Source organism: Conger conger, chromosome 4 (genome assembly GCF_963514075.1).
Source record: "Conger conger chromosome 4, fConCon1.1, whole genome shotgun sequence".
In the NCBI taxonomy this organism is placed as follows: Eukaryota; Metazoa; Chordata; class Actinopteri; order Anguilliformes; family Congridae; genus Conger; species Conger conger.
In genome coordinates, this window is record NC_083763.1 from 22532710 (window position 1) to 22539828 (window position 7119).

The window sequence follows — 7119 nt, forward strand, 5'->3', positions numbered from 1 at the left end:
GAACAATGTGAATTCCTTCGGTTGCAACCATAATTCATACATACTGTACATCTGCACCATGAAAGACATCAATCCCAACATCAATACTAAAGTGGAGCAGATATCAGATTTTTCTGGTTCCATATAGTACATACTGTACACAATATTTAGACATTTTGTATTTGGATAGTTGGTGCAATTTCTGTTCTTTTGGCTCTGTGGTGCAGCACTTCAGCTTTGAAATTAAACAATAAATGTGAGGTTAAAGTGCAGACTGTTCCCTTTAGTTTGATGGTATTTATATGCATATTAGGGGACCAAAAGTAATTGGACAGTTGGCTTCTCAGCTGCTTCTGAATGGCCTGGTATATTCAAAAACTTCCAGTATCTAGTCTTGATTCTAGGCTTATTGTCATTGGCATTGTCAACATGAGGTCCAGAGTTGAGCCAGTGACAGTCAAGGAAGCTAAACATTTTCAGGCACCTACTTCTATTTATTTATTTATGTATTTCTGTATTTTACTAACTCAGAGACTGCAGTACAAAACCGGTATAAACTGAACAATAAAAAAATATATTGAACTCAAATGTACACCTGCAGGTGGGCAATAGTAAGTTCAGGAATATTGGGTCTACTTGCAGTAAATGAACCCATGTTTTTCTTATTTTGTAAATAGAACTCCACACAAGTGACAATGATGTGGCATTATTGGGATCAGTCACACAATCGCTAACTGTAATTAGTGTCATTGAGTTTGCACATGTGTGGTTATGGGTGACTGGGAATGTATGTTTTCTGATTGTACAGTATGTTCTGTGCTGAAGGGAGTAGCTCTGTCTGTAATGAATTAGTATGCAGGGGATGGGAGGCGAAGAGCAATAATGTTCTGGACTATGGTCCAAAGTGATATATTGCTGCCGTGATCAAAGAGCATGTTCCCTCGGTAAACAAGGGCTATTTGAGGGGTTTTAAAGCAAAACGTACTGAATTAATACTGAATAGCATTGCATTTGAAGGTCCTCATTTTTCTGGAGCAGAAAAATAGCACACACCACCAATAACTGAAACTTCCTTCTCAGAAAGAAAAGACACTTCAACATAAATTGAAAGAAGAGACTCCTTTACCATTGAATGTTGCTCTAGTGTACGTTTACCCAGGGGCAAAGTCTGAGGCAAAATGAATGGGTATCAAGTAGCAGAGATGACACTTGTAAACAGGTTTGGAGGCAGCATTCCTGTGTGTAATCTAATATAAAAACACAGCCTGTGGCTGCTATGCTGCTCACAGCACCCCAGTGTGAATACCAGAGACAGACAGCTGTCCAACGAAAGCTATTTATTGTGCAGTAGGCAGAGCTTTGCTTGCTGATTAGACAATGGAAACTGGTGAGGCCTGCTTCAGCAACCAGACTAAATAACCTCAGACCAGGTGCTGGCTATATTAAATCATCTTAGACCCATTTATACAGCCAGACAGGAAAGAGCTTTTGACTTAGTTTGAGTAGTTCACACAAGCCAAGTTGTGCGAACCGTGTAAAAATCACGTAAGCTTGATATTCTGTACTTTTCATTTATATGTGCTCACATAAATGTCAGAGACTATGGAGCCTGCAAAATCTCTGCCAAAGTCCACAAAGTGGTAACTGATTAAAGAAGCATTTATAAGCTGCCCTCCTTAAAACATCTGCATCAGATAAGAATGCAGAAGAAAAGAGACATTATATATACACTCAATGAGTTCTTTATTTTATTAGACTTATTTTTTAGACTTATCGGTGTTCTGCTGCTGTAGCCTATCCACTGCTCTTCTACATACTCAGGGGTAGGAAAAGGTGAGCATTGCTGGGCTGAATGACCTGTTCTCGGCATTACGTTATGTTATGTTATGTTATGGTATACCACTGTTGTAATCTCTGGTCATTTGCGTTATTGTCACCTTCCTGTCAGCTTTGACCAGTCTGGCCCTTCTCCTCTGACCTCTCTCATTAACAACACGTTGTTAATGATAGAGGTCATTAAAAACGTGTTGCCCTCAGAGCAGCTGCTCACTGGATGTTTTTTAGTTTTTTTGCACCATTCTCTGCAAACTCTAGAGACTGTTGTGTGTGAAAATCCAAGGAGATTTTCAAACACCAACAATAATTCCACAGTCAAAGTCACCTAGATCACATTTCTTCCCATTCTGACATTTGGTCTGAAAAACAGTTTAACCTCTTGACCATGTCTGCATGCTTGTATGGATTTAGTTTCTGCTATATAATTGGCTGATTATATATTTGCACTAACAAGCTGGTGTACAGATCTACCGAATAAAGTGCTCAGTGAGTATATTTATTTGCAAAAGTTAATTCTGAGGAATATCTGGGGCATGTGGTCATTTGAAATTTTCCTTCAGAAATATTAGGAATACCTTGGGCCAAAATAGTTAAAGCTAAAATAGTTCAAGCTAAAAAAAGAAAAGAAGCTGATGCCACTTGGTGGAGAACTTTGGAAATGGTCTGTGGAAAATGAAGACAGAAACACAACAGCAATCATGTCTGGAGCACAGAGGTAAATCCCCGACTGGGATCTGCAATAAACTTCCTTACAGCTAAAATTACATTTACCCAATCAGCCCTGGAAAACCAACTTCATAAATGCATTTCACAAAACATACCATGTTATATACAGTGAGCTCCAGAATTATTGGCACCCTTAATACAAATGGAGAAAAAAGACTGCATATAATACACAACATGTATAATGATCTATATTTTATGTGCAAATGTATTAAAACTATATTATTTTATTTCAATGCATTTACTTTCCTGATTCAATGCTTCCTATGTATTCTCATTTTTTGTGAATTAGTGAAATTGGTAATATAATTTTACTTAATACTGTTAATCTCAGTCTAAAGAAACTATATTGTGTAATTCCGTCACTTCCTCTTTTGCTAGAGTATCAAAATGAGGTAGAAATCTGGCAAAAATCCCTTTTCAATCATTAGCATGGGAAAAGCCAACTATAAGAATTCAGAAGACACAGATAGTAATTGACCATCACAAGTCGAGTAATGGGTACAAAAAACCCCCATACACGGTTAAACATACCACTTAGCACTAAGGGCAATAATTAAAATGTGTAAAATGCAATAGATGCAATAGTTGCAAATCTGCCAGGAAGAAGACACGAGTGCATATTACCCCCACGGGAATAAAATGGCCCATAAAATGGCCCTTCAATACCGACAAACTCTGGGTGGCATGAAGACAGCCCTTACTGAACTTAATAAACAAAACCAAGCATCTTGAGTTTGCCAAACCTCATTGGAATTATGACTGGAAGAGAGTGCATTGGTCAGATGAGACCAAAATTGTATGTTTTGGCCACAAACACCATCAACATGTTTTGGAGATGTTTTGCTGCCAGGGGTCCATGGGCTCTATTTAAGATCAATGGCACAATTAATTAATTCAACAGGAAATCAGTACCAGGACATCTTGGCAGAAAATCTGGCTGTCTCTGCTAGGAAACTGAAACCAGCAGGACAATGTCTCCAACCATACATCAACATCCACAAATGGTTAAGTAAATCACAAATCATGTTCTGCAATGGCCATCTTAAACTTAGCAATATTTTTGGATTGAAAACTGAGAGAAAAAAACCCACTGCTGTTGGAAATTATTTCGTAATAAATCACAGGATAACCAGAATCCAATAATCTAAATCCTGTGTTAGAACTGCAATGTAAGAGTGTGATGTTCATCCATATCCCAATAATGGATTTCAAACTGTAAAAAGTGCCATGTTTCTAGAGTGACCTCTGGTGGCCATAGTTAATACTGCTGCCTCTGGGTTTGTAACCAGCCAAGTGAACACAGGTGCCTGTTTATAGCTAAATTCACTGAAGATATTTTACATTTTACCAGCAGTTAAACTGGTAGTAATATGCAAACCATGTAGAAACATTTAACTACTAAGATTATTGGCCCTATTTCAGTATTTGTGGTACAGCTGCATTATATTCCTATCATTCCAGTTACATTTGACTGGTGGCCATATTAGTAGCATAAATGGATGTGGATATTTGGGTACACTGTCCGCATTCCCGGTGACTGTTTTTACAGCCGAGCACTTGGTGGCCAGTGGTGTTTTCCTCTGAGATCCTGCAGCTCCCAGGAGGAGTCTCATTGGGAGGACACAGAGAGAGCCCAGCAGACTTTGGCCACATAGATGGAAAAATTGGTGGTTGAGACGGGAACTAATAATGTGAAACAGCCAAAAATAGTAAGAGACATTTTAATTGTACAATATGATTGTTTTCAGTCCTAGACATTACATCACATCCACACTATTTCAGCAAAACTCTGTAAGCAAAAGAGGTCAGTTAGAAAAAATATCCTACAGCTATTCAATATATTTTGTGGATTTGAAGGGGTGAAAGTGTTTATTCTACTTGTGCCAAAGTATTGTGTGTTAAATTTTGGCTAGAGGATGAAGGCACATTACCCAGCAATTGCAGTGAACTTCATCTAGAGTGTCCATCCATCCATCCATCCATTATCTTAACCCGCTTATCCTGAACAGGGTCACAGGGGGCTGGAGCCTATCCCAGCATACATTGGGCAAAAGGCAGGAATACACCCTGGATAGGTCGCCAGTCCATCACAGGGCACACACACCATTCACTCACACACTCACACACTCACACCTATGGGCAATTTAGACTCTCCAATCAGCCTAACCTGCATGTCTTTGGACTGTGGGAAGAAACCGGAGTACCCGGAGGAAACCCACGCAGACACGGGGAGAACATGCAAACTCCACACAGAGAGGCCCCGGCCGACAGGGATTTGAACCCAGGACCTCCTTGCTGTGAGGCGGCAGTGCTACCCACTTTACCATCCGTGCCGCCCTCATCTAGAGTGTGTTGATTGTATATAACAAAGTAATTTCCAAATGTATTTATTATGACTGCAATCTGAAACAAAGAAGCAATGAAAACAAACAGGAAATATATCAGCTGAAGTTTGTTGTCTTCTGCATTACTTTACATTGCATTACATGAATTGAGCAGACACTATTATCCAGAGTGACAAACAATGTTGGAGAAACATTAGCAGTAATTAAATTAGCAGTAGTCACACCTGTCTTCCGACATTCCCAGGTAGGTCTCAGTAAAGCAATAGTTAACATCCATAAGCAGTCTTAAAAAGAGAAACATAAAACCATAATAAAAGACATGGGAGGGGAACTAAGATTTGGTTTGAAGAGGTCTTCAGTTGGCCAGAAGGTGACTAATGATTCTGGTATCCTGACCACTACTGGAGTAGTGCACTCCTCCATTGGGAGTGAGTACAGGCAGGCATTGTGACTATCAGTACAGGATTGCAGGTATGGGGATATTCCATCCACTGCCCTGACTAAACTAGTATCTATGTTTTAACATGAGTTGTAACAGGAAGCCTTTAAAGAGAAATGAGGAGGGAGTGTCTCATTGTTGCACAGTGAGTTATTTGCCAGTGGAGTAACTGTCAGATTGATGACTTTCCTTTCCCCTCTCTGTGGACTTTTCCACTCTTTATTACCTTTGATAGCTCCTCTAACTGTGGATGACAGTGCAAAGCTGCTGCTCCTTCATGAACGACACTTTCAGTGTGAACATACACTCACTGAGCACTTTAGGAACACCTGTACACCTACTTATTCATGCGATAATCTAATCAGCCAATCATGTGGCACCAGTGCAATGCATAAAATCATGCCAATACTGGTCATGAGCTTCAGTTAATGTTCACATCAACCATCAGAATGGTGAAAGAAAATGTGATCAAAGTGACTTTGACCGTGGAATGATTGTTAGTGCCAGACATGGGGGTTTGAGTATCTCAGAAACAGTTGATCTCCTGTTATTTTCATGTACAACAATCTCTAGAGTTTGCAGAGAATGGTGCGAAAAATAAAACACATCCAGTGAGCAGCAGTTCTATGGGAAGAAGCACATTGTTAATGAGAGAGGTCAGAGGAGAAGGGCCAGACTGGTCAAAGCTGACAGGAAGGTGACAGTAATGCAAATAACCACACATTATAACAGTGGTATGCAGAAGAGCATCTCTGACACACAATGTGTCAAACCTCTAAGCGGATAGGCTACAGCAGCAGAAAAAAAATAGGTCTAATAAATACCAAATAAAGTGCTCACTGAGTGTATGTGCCATTGACTCATCATGAATAGGCTTGTGTTAGTTTCAGGCTAAATCCTAAGGTTACATTACATTACATTATAGACTAAGCATGAGACAATCCTCCTCTGGAGCAATGCAGGGTTAACGGCCTTGCTCAAAGGCCCAACGGCTGTGTAGATCTTATTGTGACTACAGCAGGGATCGAACCACCGACCTTGCGGGTCCCAGATCAGACTTGTCCTATAGGATAGTTTTCTAAAGGCAGCCTTGTCGAATCCGACGTGGAAAAATAAGAATCCAGGGATTATACATATTATATTTATTGTGAGAACGAGTAAATGGCGAACCTATTTATAAAGTCTCTCATTTGTGGGAATTAGTGAGAAATTCTCCTCTGAGAGGGTCATTGTGGATGCTCCAGAGGGACTGCATGCCTCAGCACAGCACCCCCCCAGGGTTAAGACTCTGTCTGCAGCCAGTACAAAACAACACTATTCACATCTCTCATCATTACAAAATGTCTGCTCTTTCAAGCATAATAATTGAAATAATAATAATAATAATAATAATAATAATAATAATAATAATAAACCCCCAAAATACATTTTTACAGTTAAAGAGAAAAAGATAATGAGCTGTTAACTGAATTGAACATGTGAATGTCGCTTGCAAACATCGCTGTCAATCATCAACTTAACTAGTGGAAATTACTTCATCCATAGATTATTGGCATGGTACAAATGGGATAATTGTTTGAGAAGGGGCTTGACAAAGGCTGTCATGACCTCTTGCTGGCAGAGGACTAAAGTACAAAGTGAGAAAACAAGGAAAGACAAACTGGTGGCCCTTATTACAGTATAATAATTTATTATTTTCCCAAAGGTGGTCACAAATGCATTCATAGTGCTACAACTCTTAAAAGAAAACACCAACATTTTGGGAAATATACCTATGAGGTTCAATTTCATTTA